Genomic DNA, 24,138 nt, shown 5'->3' with positions numbered 1-24,138 from the left:
AGCTGCTGGTTCTTCGGGCTTCTTGTTGTTGTTTTCGTCCTCTTTGTCAGTTCTTGTTACTTTCCTTTTTCTTTTTTTTTTTCTTTCTTGGACATGGACCTTATACACATACGAATGTTTTAGCGGGGATGACAACTATGCAACCCTTACTCCTGTCTTTGAGTATGTTACTGTGTTGACGCAACTGAAGCATATCAAAACAATTAATTGATATATTGGGAGGTTCGAACTCTGTAGTTCTCTACTGGTCCTCCCAGACAATGTAAAAAGTAAAATAAATACAATATATATATATTGTACGTAAAAACGCCATTGAAGTACGCTCTCTTTCCAACGGAGACAATTATGCGTGGACCTTCCTTTATTGCAGGTTTGTTCCACGTTGTCGACAGCACTGCTCACAAAAGAAGGGAAAGGTAGCGGCATTGTGACGTTGCAAGGTAGAAGAGATGTCGGTGTGACGCTTGCCAAGTTGCCCACGAGATAAGACAATGCATATCACGCTTTGCTTTTGAGAGGGCGCGCGGAGGTCAAGCAAAATTCTTGGGGTCAGAACCCAAGCAGTACAACGCACCTTGACCCAATATTGGCTGGAACTTGTCAATTATGTTCCAATGTTGTGCCAAGATGAAATTAGCAGCACTGGTCCAATATTGGGCCATCATCATCATCATCACGATGTGCTGATTGAGAAGACTTGGGCTTGGAGCTTGGATAGTTTCCACAGTCGAAGAGGTCCTCAGTTGTGTTTTCTGTCCCTTTGTGTGCCTGGAGTAGGGATGATAAATTAATAAAATTAATGTAGTTAATGGAATTTTATTCAGTTGACTGAATGTTAGCTCGATTGATAAAATTATTTATAATACAATGAATAACATCAATATAATCATCAATTAATTAATACATTTAGTTAATTTTCCTGTTTTATAAAATGAAATTAACAGTCACTAAAGTAAACTATATGCAGGAAACCTTGCAGTACCCTCTCCGATGGAGAGAGCTCGCCTAAATCTTTTCAAGCTATCAATCTTGTTGTGATGCCTTCCCATCGATGAGTGATTGATTGATTTGAAGATCCATATCGTTCATCTCTAGCACGCTTACAGAGGAAACTCGGGAAGCGACAGTACAAGAGCGAAACATGAAGACAACACCTTAGATGGAAACGTCGAAAGAGAAAATCCGTTTAGATGAGGGAAGGGGGATATTGCTATAAATAGAAGATGATACATTAGCTAGAGGAAACACAACTTGCTATACCTCAAAAGAAAGAAAGAAGGAGACACCGTAGAATTCAGGGATTCCCCTACCCCCACCCCCCGGGGGTGTACACTCCCCCTGAATTTTTGCGACGCCCCCCTGAAATTTCAGAGATTGCCCAATACATCTCGGCTGCCGATGCATATACTCATAGACATACAGCCTGTCCACCCCCCCCCCCCCACCCACCCCCACTCCCACCCCCGCTTCGAAGCTCGGTGACTACTGCCGTAGATGAATACCGCAGTAAAAACCGCCAAGAGTGCAGAGTGCAGACATGCATTGCGTAATATTTTCTTACGGGCAGAGTTTATCAGCGAGACACGTAATATCATAAGCACATCCACTCATAATGCGAATAGAAAGTAGAAATAAAATTAAAACTATAGAACTATAAAATTGAAATCTCGTTACTTTAACACACCTGCTAACATGAAGAAGCGAAAGTATAAGTGTATACTACAGTAAATACTAAGCATAGAAACCCTAAGCAAATGTTATTAAACAATACAGAGTAAATATTATTATGAATAGCACATATTTATTAGTCGTATATGTATTAGTAAGTAGTATTTATTTGAACGCGTGTCGTTTGCTCTAGCTTTATTTGTGGAAATTAGTTATCTGAGCGATATCGTGCCCTTTTCGCAGCCTTGACTCGGTTTCTATGCGTATCTTCCGCTCTCAACCCTAAACTGATAACAGAGGGACGAACGATGAGCTGCTTGTCGTGTTAGACGTTATTCACGAGAGGCTTCTTCGTATTCCTTGTTCTTGTAAAGAAGATGTATCCAATGGGTAGGGTTCCCCGTTTTGGGGAACAACCGAACAACATATACGCCGAGTAAACCTTCCCTCATTCGGTTCTAACCGAAAAACAGCGAATACAGAGGGACATTCCAGGAACGATGTCAGAGATAAATTGCTGCTCAGGCCCAGCAAGTTGTTGATGCAGATCGGAAAACCATACAGGAATACGATGGTTGCGAAAAATGTCCGTTCTTTCACCGTTTGTTAGTTTATCTTTTCTTTCCTAATTCTTTTGTTTTCTTTTTTATTTATTTTATTCTTCGTTCATTAATTTTTTCTAATAATAATTAGGTGTTTACGTCGCGAGACAACTGAGATCATGAGCGACGCCACAGCGGTCGGTCTGTGGATTGCTTTTGCCCACCTGAGGGTTCTTTAACGTGCGATGAAAGCTCATCACACGGCACCCCGTATTTAACGTCCCTCGCGGAAGATTAATTTTTTTTTCTCTCTTTCCGGAATAGCAAGTCGACGTCCCGTTTGGCTGACTTTTCCCTCCGTCTTTTTTTTTTTTTTTCCTTTGGTCTAATAAATATATCCCCCCCCCCCCCCCCCCCGTTTACATTTTTCGTTAACCGTAAGACGCCACCCCAAACGAACAACGCCCATGTTGAATTAGCGTCGTGCGGAAATTACATCGCGATTTCTATTCGCCGATAACTGTCGGGTAAACCATGTACACGCCAGGAAGAATATCGAAAAAGGTTAAATTTCGTGAAAATCAATAAACACCGAAAAACATACGCCGAATCCGGCCAAAACTAAAAATCGAAAACGCGGAACCCTATACTAGAGAGCGGTACCATATGATACGACCCGTTGCTCGTTGCCCGTGTGATATAATGCAGCAGGTGCGCGACGTGTGTTCATGTGAAGCACTATATGATCCTGACTGAGGCGCGTACTCCTGTACTGGAGGGCTGAGAGCATACGCGCGTCGACAGCACAGATGCGAGAGCACGAAAAATAATAATAATAATAATAATAATAATAATAACAATAATAACAGAGAAATTGAAAAAATATGACGGTCTTTTTTTTCCCCTCGGCGTCGGAAAAAAAGTGCCCACAGTTTGCAACCCTGAAGATTAAAATATATCATTCTGGCACAATATATTTCGTAAACCATGATTTTTCATTCTCATAAGCATAATGTTGTCACGCCCACTTCACTATCCCTTCTGAGAAGTTCATTACAATTTCGTCATGACACCAAATTTTTAGGAGTCGTGTTAATTGACCGACATCTTCGTTTTACATTGCACATTAACCATATTATCCGCAGGATTTCATACGGTATAAGTGTTCTTGTGAAAACAATAAAGTTTTTTCCCGTCGTCTATCTTACTCAATTTATATTATGCCCTTATACATTCCCACTTATCTTACTGTGCTCCTGTTTGGGGCTTAACTTACAAAACGCATCTTCGTACTCTTCAGGTGACACAAAACCGTGCTGTTAGCATCACGTTTGGTTTGCCATTTTTCTCTCATCTCCCATATCATGCCATTCATATCCTTAGAGTTCACGATATAATTCCTTACAGCGTACTCAACTTGACTCACCGCCATCTTAAACCATAATCTTATCTTGGCAAAAATTAATGTTAGTCACCTCAATTCGAACCAACGCATGAGGGCTGGGCTGGAGTGTGTGGTAGGTTGAACTTATACCTTTGGTGAAAACGAACTATGGGAGGCTGTCATTTTTGTTTCGAGGAGTCTGTGAGTGGAACCAATTGTTTCTTGATACTCGTATAATAAGCATCCGTCATTTTTCTTTGTTTAGGAATCGAGTGAGGCATGTATTAACTCGCAATGCAGTTTAATTTGTCTGATTTGATTATAGTTGTTATCGCTTGAATTCGATTTATCTTTCCCGGTTTTGTTTGTTTCGTTTTTGCCTTAGTGTATTGTACCTTGTAGCCTTACCTAACTCCTGACTAGTGCTCCATTGACTTTTAGGTACTTTTCACGAAGGAACCTTTAACCGGGATTTTCCCTCTGGTTCATTCAGTTCTGTGTTATATGTGCTATATGATTGAATGAAAATAAATTGATTGATTGATTGATTGATTGAAACGAGGCCAAAATCTCCTGTTTTTGTCACGTTATAATCAAGAATTGTATTTGGAATTTCTACATCTGTTGTTCCGTTGTACCCTATATATTTTACATTTTTTTTAGTTTTAAGACGAAATAATAAAATGTTCCACTTGTTATTTGCATGTCTGACGATCGTACAATTACTCACTGAACAATGAATAGTTACTTTATCTCCATGTTGGGTGAGGCTAGGGGCTCTACAGCTGCAGGAGCCATAACGATTCCCATATTGATGCTCACTTCTGTTATGCATCGGTGGCGCCCCTGGCGGAACATGCACACAACTCTTCGCAGTCCGCCACGCTGCCATCGGTATTAGCCGATTCTAGTGCACGGGAGGCCAAGTTTGCGTCGCTATATTTGTCTTGTTACGCAGAGTTTCATTTCCACGACTTCTCCGTGGCTTCAGGCAGCATAAGTGCGCCGTCGCGCGCCACCTGGAGTGCGTCCGGAAAGCAGACAACGAATCACGTGCGCGAATGACGCTCTTGCAGCTCTTCTCGAAAGCTATGACGTTCGATATTTCTTTGTTGCCTCATTTTACTTCCTAAGGGGGTCAGCCGCGAGTGTGTGTCAAATGTGCGAGGGAAACGTCGACACCAGTACCCTGTGAAGTCGGCCCAGGAGAAGAAAAAGGAGCTGTCGGGGAGAAAAGAATCGTTGTTCTACGTGTAGTACTTGGCGAGATATAAACCCTCCAACCCACGTATGCTCGTCGAGCTCTGACGTCAGAGGAACGAGAGCTACGGCCATTCCCATTGGTACCTGCGAGCACGTGACCTCTCCCGCGTTGCCCCCCTCTCTCTCTCTTACGGCATTCGGTTAATTACGAAAGGGATAGTCTTTCTCTACGTGAATACCTGAAATAGACGTATTTAAGTTTGAAATGTGTCTTCTGTCAGACTGGTAGTGGTACAGTGCTGGACAAAAATTTACGGAACACGCTCCGGCCTATTCCTTCCTCAGAGTAACACGCCAGCAGCGAATGGTACCGTACGGACTTACCGTACCGTATCGTACTTACCGTACGGACTTACCGTACCGTAAACAGGTGACTGGGTTACCTCCTGTTAGTTTATGCAGTACCTTTCGCTGCTAGCGTGTCACTCTCAGGAGGTACCCCGGTTCGAATCCCGGTGCCGGCTGTGCTGTCTGGGTTTTCCTCAGACGCTTTCAGACATATGTCGGCACAGTTCCCTTAGAAGTCGGCCCAGGACGCACATTCCCCCAGGGGCGTCAGTCGTGACGTTGCCCACCTCTGTGAGGCCGACAACGGCGACCCCTTTCACCAGCACCACCATCCACGAATGCACCGCGGAGCGTATGTTTGCGTGAAGCAACAACTTTACGTCACTGTACTTAAGGCGGACTCACTTCTTAAGAAAGTCTATGGGGGATTTTTGTTCGCAGGGTTCTCGAAAACATCGCTAAATTTCTACACTGAACAGGTACAGGCATGTTCCCCTCTAGTTTACCTAGGGAATGACATATTTTTGAAGGCCTAACGCGGTTCATTGATTTTTGGTAAATTAAAGTTTGTCAAATTTTCAATACATGGGAGTCTATGGGAGATGCAATCGCTTCTCTCGGCCCGCCCACCCACGATATTTCTGCCAAAATAATTTCATTCCCTGCAGTAGCAGTTCTCGAGTTGATTGCAATCAGCAAATTTGACAAGCTTACTGCAATTTTCCAGATCCCTGCGAATGAAAATAAAGGCTTTGTCGTTTTCTAGCATGGTCTGCACGCTCGCGCCTGTCACATTACTTCCTTAAAGCGCGCGAGGAAAGCAAAACGAAAAGAAAACAATTTTGCCACTGTGCAGCCAACTCTCTTCGAAAGCGAACGTACGTTAACTAGATCGCATGAGTCCGCCTTAAAAATAAAACCCTGCACTATGTAAAGTTCATATAGGTGGACACGCAAGCCTGGTAACAATTTCCGTGCACGAAAAGTGTGGGGGGGGGGGCACCGCTTAAGATCACGGGGGTGGCTGCCCCCTTCCTTCCTTGCAACGTCGTCTAGCTCAGTGTGTTTCCCAAAGTGTGGTCCACGGACCCCTGGGGGTCCGCGAGAGTGTCCGTGGGGGTCCGCGACCGTCTCTCACATTTCAGTGAGGATTGTCGTCCCCACAAACACGCGCTCGTACATGCTGCCCGATTTCCAAACACCGAGAACTTCCAAAATTGCTACAAGCATGCTTCAACGGCTAGCTTCTAATTCCCGATAGAAATGTCCTGCAATGCACGTTTGTCCGCGTCATACACATACAAACAAGAAGAAGAAACCAGTCCGGAATGGTTTCTGAAGCTGTATCGAAAGCACGCAGCAGCTGACGAGGTTGCTAGTTATGCACTGGTCGTGACTGTGTGTGTGTGGAGGGGGGGGGGGAGGTCCGTGAATTGGTTCTCATCGCTTCCGGGGGTCCGTCACCGCCAAAAGTTTGGGAAACACTGGTCTAGCTTCCTTTCCGCGAGGAAAAATCCTTCCGATTTAGCGCCCCTTTAAGGTGAGGCGAGTCCGCAAATATCGCGTTACGTTCCCTTGTCAAACAACCACGTAAGCACCAAGTCTATTTCTCTCTCTCCTTCTCTCTCTGACGTAAGCGACTGAAGCAACTCAGAACAAGTGAAGCTCCTGGAAGATGTCAGAGGGTTACGTGTCGTCTGCATGTAGCAAAGACTCTGTACATTCAAAGAAGCTATAGTATGTGCTTTGGAAGTACTAAGCATTGTTCTATACATCGTGGCCGTTCGGATGTCATTGTGACTTATCACCGGTGGAGGAACAAAAGAAACAAAGAAGAAAGAAAGAAAAAGGAAGCCTTATACTGTCGTTTAAAGACGGCCTTCTGGCGTTACGCCAGCCGCGCGGCTATACAGCAGTGCAAGATGTACCAGACGTAGAGTCCTCCATGGGGAGGTTAACCCTGATTTTTTTTCTTTTTTCACTTTTTACGTCGCTGTCTTTATTACTCCTCGATTTCTCTTTTAGCATCTTAGTCCTTGCGCTTTCACCGTTTCTTGTTTACTATTTTGCCGTTTCTTTCACTTACTTCTATTCCTAGAGTCCGTTTTTTTTATCACTATTCTGTGTTAGCGCCGCGAAGCAGCTGTGGTTAGAGCGGCGTATAGATGTGGACAGATGGAGAGAGGATAGCAGGAAGGAGCTGGGCGTACTCTTTTTTTTGCTACTTTGTTTTTTTTTTATTGAACAATACTGCATGCCCTATCTCGGGCCCATACAGGTACAGAAAAAGAATGCGTATATAACTGAACCAGAAGGAACTGTGAGATAATGCCTATATGCGCTCACAATATAAATAAAGAAGGCACAAAACAACCACATCATGAGACAGCCAAGATAATTGTGACGACTACGATAAGTACAAAACTACAAATAATAAGTAATGCATAATACGTAACCAGAAATAATAAGTAATAACTACAAAACACTTATTTTTTTTAAAAAAAGACTCCAACTGTTGGCCAAATGCCGTAACAGATCCGAGGGACACCACATCTGAGGGTAAGTGCGTTCCACTCTTCTATGGGTTTACAAAATTTCTCTTTGTACTTTTACTATTACTTCTTTTTTATTACTATGTATTTCACTCTTTCTTTTACTTACTTCTACAACTTATATCTTACAATCGTATTATTTATACGTATATATAGATATAGATATAGATATAGATATAGATATAGATATAGATATATGCTTGTAATTGCACCACTTCTTTTGCTTACTTTTACTCACTCCTTTTTCTTACAATTCTTGTACTTTTATCATTTCTTTATTATTTTTTACAGTGTACAGTGTTTCTCCCTTTTTGTTTGTTAGCTTGTGTGTGTGCGTGCGCGCGCGCGTGTGTGTGTGCGGAGAGGCCCCTGGCTTCATTGGCTCTCTCGCGTAAACAAAGCACTATATATTTCGATATGTATAGCAACGAAAGTCGTTTCAATTCACTCAGTTCAAGCGTGCAACCTTTCATATTAACGCTAGCATATATAGTGGCAGCTAAAGGTGTGAAAATTCGACACTTATTACGGGGCTGATGAGAGAAATAACTTATCCGTATCGTTGAGAGTGGTTGTGACCCTCATCATATTTCTTTCGAGGCCGTCCAAATAGATATTCGGATTTTTCGAATACCACAGCGAATATATAATCCTGTACATAGTCGATTGGAACTCCGCATCGAACATCAGATTCCTGTATCCAAATTTCGAATTGAAAAGAATGTCTCCTTGAAACCGAATATACTCGAATTGTTCAGCGGCAGCACGCGTGCAGACTCCACAAGCGAAGGCATTTAGCTAAGCCGGTGCTCGATTCGAAGATCGATTCGATTATGTAACCATATTTGCTTCGAAAGTCGCTTCTGGTTTTAAAATGACTATTCGCACAGCCGTAATTTCTTTTTAGCCTTCCTCTTCCTGTTCTTTTTTTGAAGTGTCATTTTAATCCCTATCGTGTTCTCAAAAGACCAGCAGACGACGACGAAAAAACCAGTGTAGCATATGGCCGGGTGGGTAGAAGCAATCTCTCGTTGGTGGTGGGTTCGAAACCCAAACAGCGACTCTGCTGTCTGAGGTTTTCCTTGGGTTGATTTGGTATAACCAAGGTCGTGCTCAAGACAGGGAGGTGGTGGATTTCGAATCCTACCACCGGCTGTGCTAGATCCGAGGTTTTCCCCGAGTTTTCCGTAGACTTCCCGGGCGAATGTCGGCACAGTTCCCCCTTGAAGTCGGCCCAGGACGCAAACTAACCCCGCTGTCCCCCAATCCTTCCTGCTGTCCTCTCTACATCTGTCCACGTCTATACACCGCTTATAACCATAGTTGCTTCGCGGCGCTAACGCGAAATTTAAAAACGACGAAATAGAAACGATCTCCTTTTTAATAAAATACGTTCAACCGTCTGATTCGCACGAAAATTTATTGTTTTTACCTAACGACCCCGACCCATTGAGAATACGTAACAACTGTATACTCCCGTAATTGCCAATACCCCCTCTCCCTTTCTATGCCAACAGCGGTTGCACAACCACTGTGACTAGGCTCAAGAGAAGCCAGACAGCAGGGATGACCGTTTTTCTTCTCCCGCGTGAGAATCGAGCTCAAGGACCTGTTTCCGCACCGTCTCGTATCTTTCCTGTAATGTATATCGCGTTGCCTGCATATAGGAGAGATCGGTTCATCCGCTATTTCACGTCTAATCTCAAGATGAAGATACTATAAAGCGGAGATAGTGCTAAAAAAAAACTACATAATGGCAAAGAAAAAAAATGAAAGAGTGGTAGCTGGACATCATGGAGAGATATATAATAAATTTAACAAAAATATTGATTGATTGATAGATAGATAGATAGATAGATAGATAGATAGATAGATAGATAGATAGATAGATAGATAGATAGATAGATAGATAGAGAGATAAAATACGTACCGTATTTTCACGCGTATTATTATTATTTATTTATTTTTTCTCACGGGCGCCCTGCGGCTTATCCGCCGGTGCGGCTTATCTGATGACTATTTTTTCCTGGTATTTTCCCCATACGTCGATTTTAACGAAAGGGTCTCTGGAAAGGGTCAGTGTCTCTGGAACAGCACTGCCCTGCCGATGCACGAACAGTGCGTAACAAGGACGGGTCCACATTCGAGTTGATTGATCTTCCTGGTGCATTCCCCCAAGCAGCTTTAAGGAAAGTGGTGACAGTGATTCACGTCTTCTGGAAGATCACTGACCCATCAGCCCACGAAAAACACCCGACAAGGGCACAATCCGATCTTGGTAGAACTCCAGAACTGACCTTCTCTGTTGTACACTGTGCCGATCCCGGAGTATGGACCACAGGGTTTATGGCCTTCTCTATGGTCTCCTTTGTCGCACAAATCAGTCGTCTCGTATTGCCCGCGGCTTATCTGCCAGAAAATTTTCAAAAAGTCCCAAAAAACGCGTCCTGCGGCTTATCTGCGGTGCGGCTTATACGCGTGAAATTACGGTACTTCCTCTCTCCAATGTTTCGGCCTAAACAACTGATCTGCTTTTTCTTAGCTAGAGCTTCGTGGGGAGGGGGGGGGGGGCAGAGAGTGACACTGAGAGAAAGGGGTCTTTCCCTTTCTCTCATCAATAATCTCCGACTTACCGAAGCAATATATATAAGCCGGAATATGTCGAAGTTCTTGTTGCATCTGCGCATCTCCGGTTTTTATATTGCTTCGGTAAGAAAGAGGCTATCGATTCTTGCACCCAGCGCATTTGCCATTTCGCGAAACCACAACTGCAGAGTATTATATGTGCTCCGGTTGGTGGCGTGTCGAGAGTGTGTGTAACACGGTCGCGGAAATATAAAAATCCACAGTTTGATATTTGGAATGCGTGTACGATCAAAATTAGATAGTATTGGACCTTATTAAAAATTTGTCGCAAATACTGCTTAGCAACGAACCATAAAAAGAAACAGACCTGTCCAAGACAGCAGAGGCTGGAAACGTCCGAGTGTTACCAGAGACAAAATTGATTTAAAAAAGCTTTAAAATTTACCAGAGAAAATTACCATGCCTACGTGCCTTACGCACATGTAAGCACCTTTATTTATAAGTTAAGGTACATCCAACAAAACCCTGAGACTGCGCTATCTTATTTTTTTTTTTTTAAATACACATTTCCACCAACCCAAACAGAAGTATGGCTTTTCGTCCTCTTTTCGCATGACCATGAAAAGAGTCCTGATGTACCGAGCTGTGCATGTTTTCTCGTTCAGCTGCGTTTCTATAGTAGACCTTGTTACGCGCCTTGTCTATTTGTCCTCGAGATTCTTTATCTGCTGCCACTTCAGCCCCGGAGCCGCCTTCAATACTCCACTTTTAGTGTCGCACGTGACATCATTTTCCAATGAGCTTCTGGCAAAACTGACGCCAAAAAAATCGTTTGAAGGAAACAAGGTCACAGGATCATCATTCGTCTGCTGCAGCTCTATTGCGAGACCGCATGGCACGGTGCCAGCGTTGATGTTCGCGGATTACCGGCTCCTGTGCTTTTATTCCCTGCGGTTCCTGCCATTAGAAACGGAAAATAACCAATAAAGTAAATCTCAGCTGATTAACTTCTTTTTCCTTTCAGCTAGCGGACTGAACTGCACGGGATCGTAGGATGCGGTGTAGAGGAAAGCAAAAACAGCAAAAGTACCTGTCTTCTGCTATCGCAATCGGATTGCCTTGACATCTTTTGCGAGAAGAGAGCCATGGAAAGTCGGCTCCGTGCGCCACCTCGAGGGAGTCTTGTAAGACAAAAAAAATGGCGGGTGTCATTTGATTGCGTGCTGTCGTAAATGCGGACGTCATAAAAATATCAAACAGAGAAAATAAAGAAAACGCGAACAGCAGGAATAGCGTGAGCGTTTAGTTAGGGATGACTGCGTTGTTTCGCACGTGTGGCTTCCAGAAATTGAAATCCCTTACTCACGAAAGGCTTACGCGGAAGTACGTGTTGTCGGGTATCCCAACATATTGCTCTGCTTCTAGGAAAGACACTCAGCACGAGTGCATACGCATACAGGACGCCGTCAGGAATGAAAAAGAAGCATATATATGTCTGGGAACAGAATTGTTCCCTTGAATTGAATAAATACGAGAAAGAGAGAGAGGTGATTGTGCAAGAGCCCATATATCCCGAGTTCAGACGCATTGTAAACAACGAGTCATCTCGCATATCTGTCGCAAGCAATGACCCGCCGAAGATTATTTTATCCGAGAGGACAGAACTATTTTTATCATCTGTTTTCTACTCTCTTTCTGTCAATCACACGGCACAATCTGTCAAACACCTCTCTCTCTCTCTCTCTCTCCTTTCATCTTTCGTAAAGTAGCTAGTATGGACTTGGATATGTCGTAAGGCAAGGTGTCATAGGCAAGGTCCGACGGCGCTGGTTGCTTGCTAATAGACCTCGCCCTGCTTGTACACAAATGACGTCATAATGTTGGACAGCGCCACCAATTTGGTAGAGTTGAACTACGCTCGGAACTAGGCAGCGAACAAGTGCCCATTCGTGGAACCCAGCCCTCCCCTTCCGATTTGTTTCGGTTTCAGTCTGTCTACCAACGTCATGATGACGTTTCTCGAGGAGAAGTCTATTCCGCCATGGCTTGAAGAGGTCCATTGAAGCTGGACGTCATGAATGTTCTCCGGTGCCATAGAAAGAACGGCGCGCATTCCCCGTGTACGATCCACTCCATCGTGGTTTGTCATCAAGGCCGTCTCCATCCAGTTTGGTCCATTGTTCGCAAGCTGTATGCGATGTGGTAAACTTTACGGTAATGTGCACCGAAATGTCAAGATGGGGTGGTTGGTACTTTGGAATGCGCATATTCAACAAACGCAGCAAAGAACAGGACAGAGCCTTACTTACAGTACACCCGCTAACTCGGAACTCAAAGATTTATTGATGAATATCTCTTCTCCTCTCCTTTGATATGTGTGTTGTTATGCGTGTGGTGTAGTAATTTTGGTCCACTATAAATCCAGCCAGAGCTAACAATAATGAGATATTACTTCACGAAGGAAGGGGCGCTGTCCTGCCTGACCAGAGCGCAAAATTGCTTGGCTATACTTTCGCGCAGGCCTTTTCAACAGAAAGTCCGTCTGACATACCAAGCTGTCCACCTTTGTCTTGTCCCCAAATGGAGCCGATCCTCATATCTGAAAGCGGTATCCTAAAGCTAATCGATTCGATTCGCATTTCTTCGTCATGTGGTTTAGACGGCATTAACAGTAAAATTTTAAAGGGCACTAGGATCATGTCCTCTTCCTATCTAACTGCTATCTTCCGGCAGTCGTTATCTTCTGCTGTCGTCCCGGAGGACTGGCGGGTGGGTAAAGTCATCCCTATCTACAAGAAAGGTGACAAGCACGACGCTAACAATTATCGTCCAATATCACTAACGACTGTGCCATCTAAAATTCTCGAACATATAATACATTCAAACATAATGTCCTTTCTCGAGTCTAATGGCCTCATTTCGCCCTGTCAGCATGGCTTCCGCAAACATTTTTCCTGCGAAACCCAACTCGCCTCGTTCATTCACGATATTCATACTAATCTGGACAGCAGACTTCAGACAGTCGTCATATTCCTTGATTTCTCTCGTGCCTTCGACAGGGTTCCTCATGGCCGACTAATGACCAAGCTGCGGAGCTTTAATATTGATTCCACGACGTTATCTTGGATTTCTGCATTCCTGGGTTTCCGTTCGCAGTCTGTCTTCGTCAATAACGTACTCTCAGATGCCCACCCAGTCTCTTCCGGTGTACCGCAGGGTATCGTGTTAGGACCTCTCCTGTTTCTCCTGTTCATTAATGACCTGCCTTTTGTCCCTACAGTCAAACATACCTCTCTTTGCCGATGACTGTGTCCATTATCGCTGCATCTCCTCTCCCGACGACCACCTCATCCTTCAAGATGACCTCACCCTCATCGATCAGTGGTGCAGTAAGTGGCTAATGTCACTCAATATTGATAAATGTTGCCACGTCCCATTTTGTAGGAAAACTCCAAAATTCAACCGCTCTTATTCTGTAATTTCGTCCGCTACATCGTATAAGTATCTGGGTGTTAATTTGCAAAACGTTCTTTCTTGGAACATCCACGTAAGTTCCATCGTTAACAAAGCTAACCGCACCTTAGGATATTTGAAACGGCATCTCTCGTCTGCTCCCCCTAATAATAAACACCTGGCTTACATCACATTAGCCCGGCCTCAGCTGGAGTATGCCTCTGCCGTATGGGATCCATCTACTGCTTACCTTGTGCGCGACCTCGAAGCCGTTCAAAACTGCGCAACCAGGTTCATCACTAGTAACTACTCACCATATACAAGTACCTCTTCATAAAAAAAAAAAAAAACACATCAACATGGCCGAACTGCACGTCCGTAGGAGGGCCGCACGCTTATCACTGTTTGACAAGTTCTACCATTCTCCTACGATCAGGTCATCCTATATCAATCCTCCTCACAGAATATCATCTCGCATCGACCACGAACTCATAGTCACCCGCTTAAAATGTAACACTCAATCATTTTCAAATTCCTTTTTCCCCCAAGACTGCCATTGATTGGAATCACCTCCCGCCCCACATCGTTTACCATAACAGACCCGTCTCAATTTCGTAATTCTATCTCAAGTTAATAAATCTTGCGTCATTTATGATACCTTGTGTAACCTACTTGTATAACGTTGTTGCTGTTTTACTGCCTTTTTTTTTCTCTATCTTTTTCCTCACTTCCTGTAACCCCCTCCTCCCATGTAACGCCCGTATGGGACTTTTGGGAGCTCAATAAATTGATTGATTGATTGATCGTGTGTTGATACGGTAGTTTGCACCGGTGTACTGCTCAACTGCTACGGGTAGGGTATTGCCCCTGGCGGTGAAAGATGCTGTTTTGTTACGGATGGAACGTGAATAAAGTGGATGCTTTGTTGAAGATGTTGTTTTGTTTTGTTATAGCCGAGATACTGCTACAAAAAAAAAAAAAAAAAACTTCTCAAAAAGCATTGAGTCCAATGCTCCCTGACGCGTTACACGCTAGGTGGCGCTATGCGCATGTTCAATACCCATTGGTTTCAATCCTCATTGAAGACTGTCCGTGTGGAAGAGGTATATGACGGGCGCGATTAAAACAGATTCTGCATTTCAATAGACCTCTACCCGAAAAACGTCATCATGACGTTGGTAGACAGACTGAAACCGAAACAAATCGGAAGGGGAGGGGCTGGGTTCCACGAATGACCACTTGGTCGCTGCCTCCTATTGAAAGAAAAGTAGGACCGAAGGTCGCGTCTGTTTCAGAGTCCGTCGTAATCCCCTCAAGACCGTGGCTTTCGGGCGCGACCTTGTTCGCCCGTAGCTTTGAGCTTATATAGTTCAACTCTACCAAATTGGTTGCGCTGTCGAACACTATGACGTCATTTGTTCACATACAGGGAGAGGTCTATTACGTCATTGTCCTGGAACGGCGTCGGCTATAATCATCTCCGTTTCACGTGCAGACAAACCCCATCTCACACTTTATTACTACAGTCAAACTCCTTTATAGCGAACACCTTTTTAACGAAAATACCACTACAGCAAATTTTTTTGCGCTCCCGCTGGAGCCCTACAGGTCCAATAATGGACATCCTTTTTAACGAAAATACCTTTACTGCAAATTTTTTTTGCTGTCCCCTGAATTTCGTTGTAAAGGGGTTTGACTGTACAAAAGAACAAAAAAAAAAAAAACAAAACAAAAAAACACGTGGTTGAAATGATGGCAGCACATGGAGGCCGCGCTGCAACGGTAAATGACCTTGCATTTGGGCTTGCTGTGCAAATCTCTATGCCGCATACAGGGACGCCTAATGAGCTACGATCCCTCAAATGAACTTTTATTCTTGTTTCTAATTGCTTAAAAATAAATAATTGTCGCAAAGTGGAGTGATGCGGTTGGCCACTGCAGCCAATAAGAACAAATAACCGTGAGGATGATGTGCCGTTCTTAGCTTGAACGATAGCTATATGAGTCATCGCTAAGGCCCGTATTTTTAGGCACTAAAAAAGACCAATAAGGACTAATAAAGCACTAAAAAGGACTAATAACGACGAAAAAAGGCCGTTCTTAGCTTGAAAGTGGTTATGGAACGGCTATGGCTCTTCGCTAAGGCAAGGGTTTTTAGGCACTAAAAAGGACTACTAAGAAATAAAAATGGCCGTTCTTAGCTTGAACTATAGGCCATCGCTCATCACTAAGGCCCGGATTTTTAGGCACTAGAAATGACTAAAAAAGACTAAGGACTATAAAAGGACTAATAAGACACTAAAAAGGTCGTCCTTAGCTTGCACTATGGCCAAGGCTCATCAATAAGGCCCGGATTTTTAGGCACTAAAAATGACTAATGAGGACTGAAAAAGGACTAAGGACTAAAAGGGACTAGTCCGACACTAAAAAGGCCGTTCTTAGCTTGGACTATAGGCTATGGCTCATCAGTCATCACATATGCAGTGGATTTAAAGGGGGCAGATGGAGCGTACGTCATGGGGCACTGGCGTAGCCAGAGGGGGGTTCTGGGCGTTCAATCCCCCTGAATGGTATCTTTGGTGGTGCATCTGGGAGAGGGAAACGAGGGGAAATCCTCCTCTCCCGTGGAAAGTCCCCATAGATCCCCTCCTGAAATATTTTTCTGGCTACGCAGCTGCCTCGGCACCCACCAGAAAGGACCCCACCTTCGCGAAATCATTTTTTTACGAAAGAAATCTCTTTAAAAACAGTTATATCCATTCAGAAGATTGTTACAATATATGTGTTACGGCAAAAAAAAAAAAAAAAAAAGAAAGAAAGAAAAGAAACAGAAATGATAGCACATCACAGAAAGCCCTCGAACTGTGACAGACTAGTATCTCGGTTGACATAATGTAACACTATCGACAAGCGACAGACACACATGTGTTTCCTCTTCATGTTTGTCATAGTCCTGCATTATGTCAACCTTGTCAAGATACTACCCCAAGCCTTTACCTTGTTGCAATTTAGTATCTCGATGTTATGACAGATAATAAATAATAAATAAATAAATTCATTCATAAATAAATAAATTCATTCATAAATAAATAAATTCATTCATAAATAAATAAATTTCATAATGATAATGGTAATTATTGGCTTTACGTCGCGAAACAACGAAGTTGCGGCAGAAGACAACCACCCTTGTTGTGCGAAAGTTTCTGCAGCGCAACGGCACCCGTAGGTTCAAATAAGTAGTATTTTACAACAGGGAGTTAATAAATGAATAAAACAGGTATGGTATGTCACATATTTACACAGTAAACTACTCGTATTACACAGCAATACGAGTATAGGTTACGCCGAAGTTAAAACCCTGTGAAAACCTGGCGTTCCTCCATGCACATTAACCTCAACGTACAGTGCTGTATGGCTATGCATTTGGGCCCCAACAACAACACAGTGCCTTGGCTTCCCCCCCCCCCCCTGGCAAAGATGGCGCTGCACATATGCAAATACACGCTCAAGTGCGGAAGTAAATACTTCGTGCAACCCGTTGATGTTCTGCTTCTTTCTTCTTCAGTACAACAAACACTGTTGGACACTGATTTCTCGCCGAGAAGCACCGAACAAAAAGAAAGAAAGAAAAAAAAGAACCCGGATAAACGTCCGGAGCGGTGAAGAGTCGCCGCCTAGTGGTTAGACGGTGCACTGTGCAGTCAGCCAGCACGAACCTCCAATAGCAATTTCCTCGGTGACCGCGATCTCCAAAAGTCAGATGGGGGCTCAGGGTACCTCGTGAGGCATAGAACACGAAAACGTTGCAAAAAAAAATGGCGCAGCCAAGGGGACGGAATGGTTTTGCGGATTCGAACCCCCGAACCGCACTGTCGTACCCTTCGTAGTGCATTTGGGGGAGAGAAAACGAGGGTGAGATCCTCCTTCTCTTTGAATAGTTCCCGTAGAAACCTACCCGAAATGCTTTACTACGGCAGCCAATGAACGTGCTCGGCTGGTATGGACGTCACAGCACGCCAGTAGGAGCTGGGAAATATCGCTGCCGCTGCGCGTACGCTTTCGTGAGCTAATTTTCTCATAGAGTTCGTGTTTCACAAAAGGAAACCACTTACGTGACAGCTTCTGCAAGTAGTATGCCCGCATCACTCGGTAAAAAAATAAAAGAAATGTGTTCGGGGTGTCTCCAGTGCTCCTTTAACGAGGCCAGCTTATGATGACAGCCGAGCTGTAAGTAAGAGTGGAAAGTAATACGGGAGCATGCACAGAAGACTTATCTATTTGCACTCAGTATATGCTCTTACGTCACAACTTTCGTCACAATTGCACTCATACTTTTAGAGAGAAAAAAACCTGTCCCACACTCCTTCCTGCTGTCCTCTCTCCATCTGTGCACGCCTGTACGCCGCTCATAGCCACAGTTGCTTCGCGGAGCTAACACAGAATTTAAAAAGTTTTAAAAAATTCAAATTAAAAAATTACGGGCCAGAAGTGATCACCAAACGCGCATAGCTCTTCAAGTACGGAGGAAAACTACATTGCATGCGGGCAACACTGGGTCTAAAACGAAAGAAGTTGGCTTCGTGTCGGCCACGTAGCCATCAGGACCAGCAACCAAAGCAAGTCAGTCGGGAACATAGATCACTGTTGCTTGGCGAATTGGGGATTATTTGCCGCCAGGCATCACCCCGAACCGTTTCATCTTAGAGTTCCTGTATTCTCCTTACAGGAATCCTATTTCACCTCCCTATTCCACCACCCTATTTATTTTCTTATCAACTCAACTCAACTCACCTCTAGAGATCCTCCATGGTTGCTGCGGCCTTGCTCCGCGTTGAGGCTCCTTATTTCACCATTCAATTTTGCTAGCAAGTTAATCACAGCGCACACCGCTGCCAGTGAGTCAACGCACGAGAAGTAACGTGCTTACGGCTGCCAATGGCAATGGACGCAACTCTGAGCTCTCTGACGTCAGCGCTTTGCACTAGAGTGTGTTCGAGGACTTGTATCTCGCTAAGTAAGAGACGTAGAAGAAGAATTTTCTGATTTGCAGTATAACGCGTCCATGATGCAATGAACCACATCTACGAAAGAGTCCCAACCCCTTTAAGCGTTCTCTGTCACATTTGTAACTCGTTGAGCGCTGGGTTTACAAGCAACAAGCTGTTAAACTATACGCCGTCAAGATAAACTGCCTGTCTGGTGCTTTACGATACCTTTAACGCAAGTGGGGCCTTCGTTTTTTATCATTGTACTTTAAACTTTACACACTTTGTGCCTGACGCAGAGCATTTGAAGCCGCCAGTGTTTTCTTTCAAGATGTTTACTGTACTTTGCAACAACGCTACAAAGAATAAAGCTCGCTTATTTAATGCGTCAACTAAGTTCACGCCTTCCAACTTTTATTGCAGAATTTAGGAGGCGGAATAGATACAAGCATCGCTCACGTTGCACTAAAAGCTCTTGGGCACCCGGTTGTAAAACTGCTATCAGGATCCGAACACATAACGGGACAACTTTTTCCATCATGGTATAATAGATTTATTCATAAGTTCTATTGGAATCCAAAATACGAAAGCCAATGTGCAGGGAGGCGTTACATTTTACTCCAGTACACAAACTCCCTACCAATCATCCTGAAATAAAGTTGTACTCTAGTTCCCTATCCTCATAAAAGCATTTAGTCGAGGCGTAAGTCCTAAAGAGTAAATTTATCCTTGCTCCGTACGAAGACATAGGAAGCCATCTTTGTAGTCACCACTACTAGTGGAAGTGACATGACAGGCAATCAACCCACCCACACTACCAATTTTCAGTTGCAGGTTTACACCCCTGAATATCTTGAAGACATGGTCATGCTTAAGGAATGACCTCACTAAGGTTTAATCGCCCTGCAAGAAATGGAGTACACAGAACAATTCTTAGAGATGAATATTTATTTAACAGCAGTATTACGCAATAAAGAAAAATACACGAAAGCCTTCAATAGTCGCTCCAAGGTTCATCTGCGTCTCCACCCGCACGGAACAGCACCTGCAGAGAGAAGCAAAGAGTTAGACAATATCATCGACAAAACAAAGTGAAAGATATACTTCATGAAGTGGTCGTGCAAGACTTTTCCGGACGCTCCTGGATCAAGCGGGCTAGAAGACCGAGGGACTACAGATGACCGAAGCTCCTGGAAGGCAAAAGGGGGCGTTATAATAATGTAACCTGCCTCAACCAGTCAGCTAGTGAGTGTTTGTGCACCAGGGAATCATGAACGACAAAGACGAATCAAGGACAATATTTTTATTGCCGGTGAAACAAGATACACAAACAGAACACAATGACAAAGCAAAATGACAACGGGATGGCGCAGTGTCCCTGCCTCAACCAGTAAGCTAGTGCATGTTTGCGTCGAAGGGGAATGAAAAACAGACTGCATATTTTATGAAATTTTATTTACGAAGTAACCAAGCAACAATAAAATACAGCTTGTTTAAAAAAATGCATGAACCCCCCAGTGAATTACAGGCCTAGCAGCGCGACCGTAAGCTAGCCCTAGCCAGAGTGGAAGTGGAGTCGAAGGTGGATACATAAATTATCACTTACGTTTGTCGTAACACCCACTTGGCTTACGAACTGCAGCGCGAAGTTCCTCTTCAGTTGCCGAAATATATACGCGTTCCGTTCGTCAAAGACCAACTGCGTCAGTAAATATTGGGACCGTTGCTCTGTGACGAACGCAACGTGGGCTCAGCTAAGCCTAACTTAAAGCTACTCGAAGACAAAAACGTGCGTCGCTCCTCTTGAAGCTTGCCATCTTCATCTGTCTAGCTTATAGCTACAGCGAAATAAACTTTTGCACGTTACCAATTAATGTTTCGCTGAGAAATTCCTAACTGAGCCCAGTGGTAGCAGAGCCGAACGGGAAGGCCCAGACGGTCGTCTGCGAAAGAAAGCTAGGCTCACCGTTCGAAGGCTTCGTCTACCAGACCGTGTACGTTGAGGAACAAAGATCCGCCTTATTGTCGTTGGTGAGCAGATATCTTCAATGTGGCCTGGAAGAAATAGCAAAAGACGTAGGGTCAAGATAAATGAAAGCGATAATGTCTACCCCACCCCCACAACGTGTTCACTCACCGTCTTATCTCCAATCGCAGCAGCAACGCACAGTGTCACAAAACGATAATGACTGGTGGTGTGTGGACTGCGCGTGCGGCTTTTAAAGAAATGGTTGTACGGGGTACGCGACGTAATTTTTTTAGCTACAATTTGAAAATTTTGTATTACAACGAAGGATAATTCGAGAACAATTTTATGGCATATCCGATTACTTTTATCGCGGCTATCATTTGTTGCATGTTCATCGAAAACAAATGAGTTGCTGCGCTACTGGTTCTTTCCATATACGTATCTATAGGGGGGAGGTAGTACTAGATCGAAAAGAATGCGAGGAGGGTTGGCCTGGGAAGGGAGGCGACATGAGACGTCACCCAGTGTTGCCAATGCAGCGATGGGATTTGTAGCTGTAACCCTATAACCATGAAAAAAGAAAGATAAAACGGGCGGTGTGTCTGTGGTTCAGCCTGCAGGAATGTAGGAAAGAAGGGAATATACAGGAGCAGAAAGAATGGCGTTGGGGCCTCGATCAGGAGGCGACGGGGCACTTCGTTATCACAATTCCTGGCTTTACATCGTGAGACAACTATGATAATGGGCGACGCCGCATCTCGGCACCCACCAGCTCCCGTGGCATAGTGGTTAAGATGTTCGCTTTCCACACCGAGATTGGGAGGTGACACGGGTTCGAATCCTGTCACCGGCTGTGCTGTCTGAGGTTTCCCCTGTGTTTTCCGAAGACTTTCCAGACGAATGTATAGGCACAGTTTCCCCCTGAAGTCGGCCCAGGACGCATACTAACCACCCCTTTCCTTCCTGCTGTCCTATCTCCATCTGTCCACTGTCCATCTGTCTCATAGTCACAGTTGCTTCGCGGCGCTAACACGTAATTTAAAAACGAACATCGCGGCCACACGGCAGACCGTATTTATATTCATCCTTAATTCCTCCCCAGTTTCCCACACTTATATAGGCAAACCAGCCGAGGCGAGCTCCACTTAGGGGCAAACACAGAACATCCTCCATAATAATAGAATTACTTGTTGACTTTCCCACACTTGGTTGTCCATATTATTCCGCACATGAGAGAACTGATGTTCTGAGGCTCGAACAACATAGAAAGGACAAATACATACAAAGCCTCGAATTGCCTAAGAAATTAACGATGAAAAGTGGGTTCGAGTCCTACAGCCTGGGTAACCTTTTCAGTGACTTCCATCTTTCGTCGTTACTTTCATCATATTATTCTGGTTGTTTCTGCAGTACTTTTCTTTTTTCTCGTTCGAGCTGTTCTGTGTCCGTTTCTTAGTTTCTTCGTGGCCCACGTTCATGGAGTCCACGTGCAAGCTTCATTCATCACGGACGTTCAGATTTCAGATTTATTTGACCGAACAATATGGTACAAAGTTTGCAATTTACATATAGAGGTCGCGTAGTTAAAAGTACGACGTATTTAAAAACTTCGTTCAGTGTTGCCGGCCAAGCAGTAGAATTTGAAGCTATAATCGCTGGTAGCAAATGAAAACTGGTGAAAAAAAAAAGAACATAAACAAAGGAAGCGCAATCATAATCACAGCGTAACGTAACAACGTAGCAGGACTCGTTGATACACATTTCTTTTATTGCAAGTTAGCGCCGCGAAGCAACTGTCGCTATGAGAGGATTGGACAGAATGAGAGAGGACACCAGGAGGGAGTGGAGGTCAGAGGGCTTGTAGCACATTGTTCGAGACATTGACGTGAAACTTTTCTTTTCTTTTTTTTTGTTGTTGTTGTTTTGGCAGTTCATTTCTATGGGCCACAAAAACCATATTCTCAAATGATCCTCAGCTCGACCCTCCACTCGAACTGCTCCTCGACGTCGGTTTTGTGCTCCAAAAATTGACTCAAAAGTGCACCCGAAAGGACAAAACCCTTCGCGCTTTCCTCGTGCACTATACACGGCGGCGCTTGTGCTTGCTAAAACGGAGGATACATTCCTTTCCTCCACTCGCTGGAGTCGAGGAGACGGTGTGGGGAGTCGAGGGTCGTTTAAGAATACGGCCGTATATGCCTCTGTGTTTGCTGTGAGGATGACAAGACCAGTCTTCCTTCGGACCCATCTTCCTTCGCGACCTCTATCAAGGGGGTACTAAAGTGAAAAAAAATTATACTCTTCACGGCATAAAAGATGCCGTTACCTTGACACCAAAAGAAAGGAAACGGAATTCATCCGTTGCGTCGTTAGTGCTGTACGAGCGAAAGGAACCGCAACAACCCTCTCCTTCTCAAGAAGCGCGACAATGCGGAGAGGCTTCGGATTGGTTTCCTCAAACACTCTCCCACGATGATTGGACAAATCGTTTCAGGAGACCAATGAGAGCGCGCTCCGTATTTTCGCGCTTCTTGAAAAGAAAGGAATGGGAAAGAGTAAATCGCTGTTTATTTCGCTCACAAATCATGAAGGACGCAAGCGATGGATCCCGTTCCTCTTGTATTATTGTCAAGGTAACGGTATTTTTCATTGAGCGACGAGTGAAGGTGGTAGCCAAGCTCGTGCTGAAGACTCGGAGGTGGTGGTTTCGAATCCTACTACCGGCCGTGCTGTCTGAGGTTTCCACGAATTTTCCGAAAACTTTCCAGACGAATACCGACACTGTTTCCCCTGAAGTCGGCCCAGGATGCATACTAACCCCCTGCCCCTCCCCCATCTGTCCACGTCAATACGCTGCTCATAGCCATAGTTGCTTCGCGGCACTAACACTGAATATATAAAAAAAATACGCTAGCTCTTCGCTGTCTTTACACGCTTCTTCCAACAAAGATAATTAAGCAGACAACCGAACCAGACACAACAAACATGTCTTTCGCCCGTGCGCCAGCTCAGACTTCCAACATTTATTTTACCGTTCTCTTTCTTTACATCACAAAACGACAGGGAGGAGCGCAAAGTAAATAATAGACACAGGGGAACGGATAGAACTCTTTGATCGCTAAATTTAAACACAGGGCGAGCCAACATTTCGTCTGCTGGGACGCCGTGACGTCAGATCCGTTTCCGTTACCAAAAAACACGGCCGCGGCAGCGCCAAGCCCGACGCGGCTCGACATCGTCTTCGACTTTGCAGTTATTTTCTGAATTTATTTTTGCAATTTCTCGCGTCTACTCGACTGCTGGGAAGGACCTACGCTGGCGCCCGTGGAACGTGTCTCCGAACTGGAGAAGCGGCTGACGGATGTAAGTAAAAGCGATATCGCTGCATTGTAATGTGTTCTTGGAACGTAATTTTGAGGGTCGTCCGTAAGGGTGAAGGAGAGCGGGA

The 24,138-nt window shown here is 44.4% G+C and overlaps 1 long non-coding RNA gene across 1 annotated transcript; it reads right to left on the bottom strand.

The window, feature by feature from the left end:
• Positions 1-372: 372 nt before the first annotated feature.
• Positions 373-18,688, bottom strand: LOC135366047 (uncharacterized). The gene is made up of 3 exons (XR_010414069.1): positions 18,528-18,688; positions 17,849-17,961; positions 373-768 (listed from the first exon to the last, which is right to left on the bottom strand). It is a non-coding gene; the product is annotated as an uncharacterized LOC135366047 (long non-coding RNA).
• Between the last annotated feature and the right edge of the window lie 5,450 nt (positions 18,689-24,138).

The sequence above is a fragment of the Ornithodoros turicata genome, chromosome 8 (assembly GCF_037126465.1).
Source record: "Ornithodoros turicata isolate Travis chromosome 8, ASM3712646v1, whole genome shotgun sequence".
Lineage (NCBI taxonomy): Eukaryota > Metazoa > Arthropoda > Arachnida > Ixodida > Argasidae > Ornithodoros > Ornithodoros turicata.
Note: the sequence above shows the minus strand (reverse complement) of the source record. Positions and strands in the feature narration are given on the sequence as shown.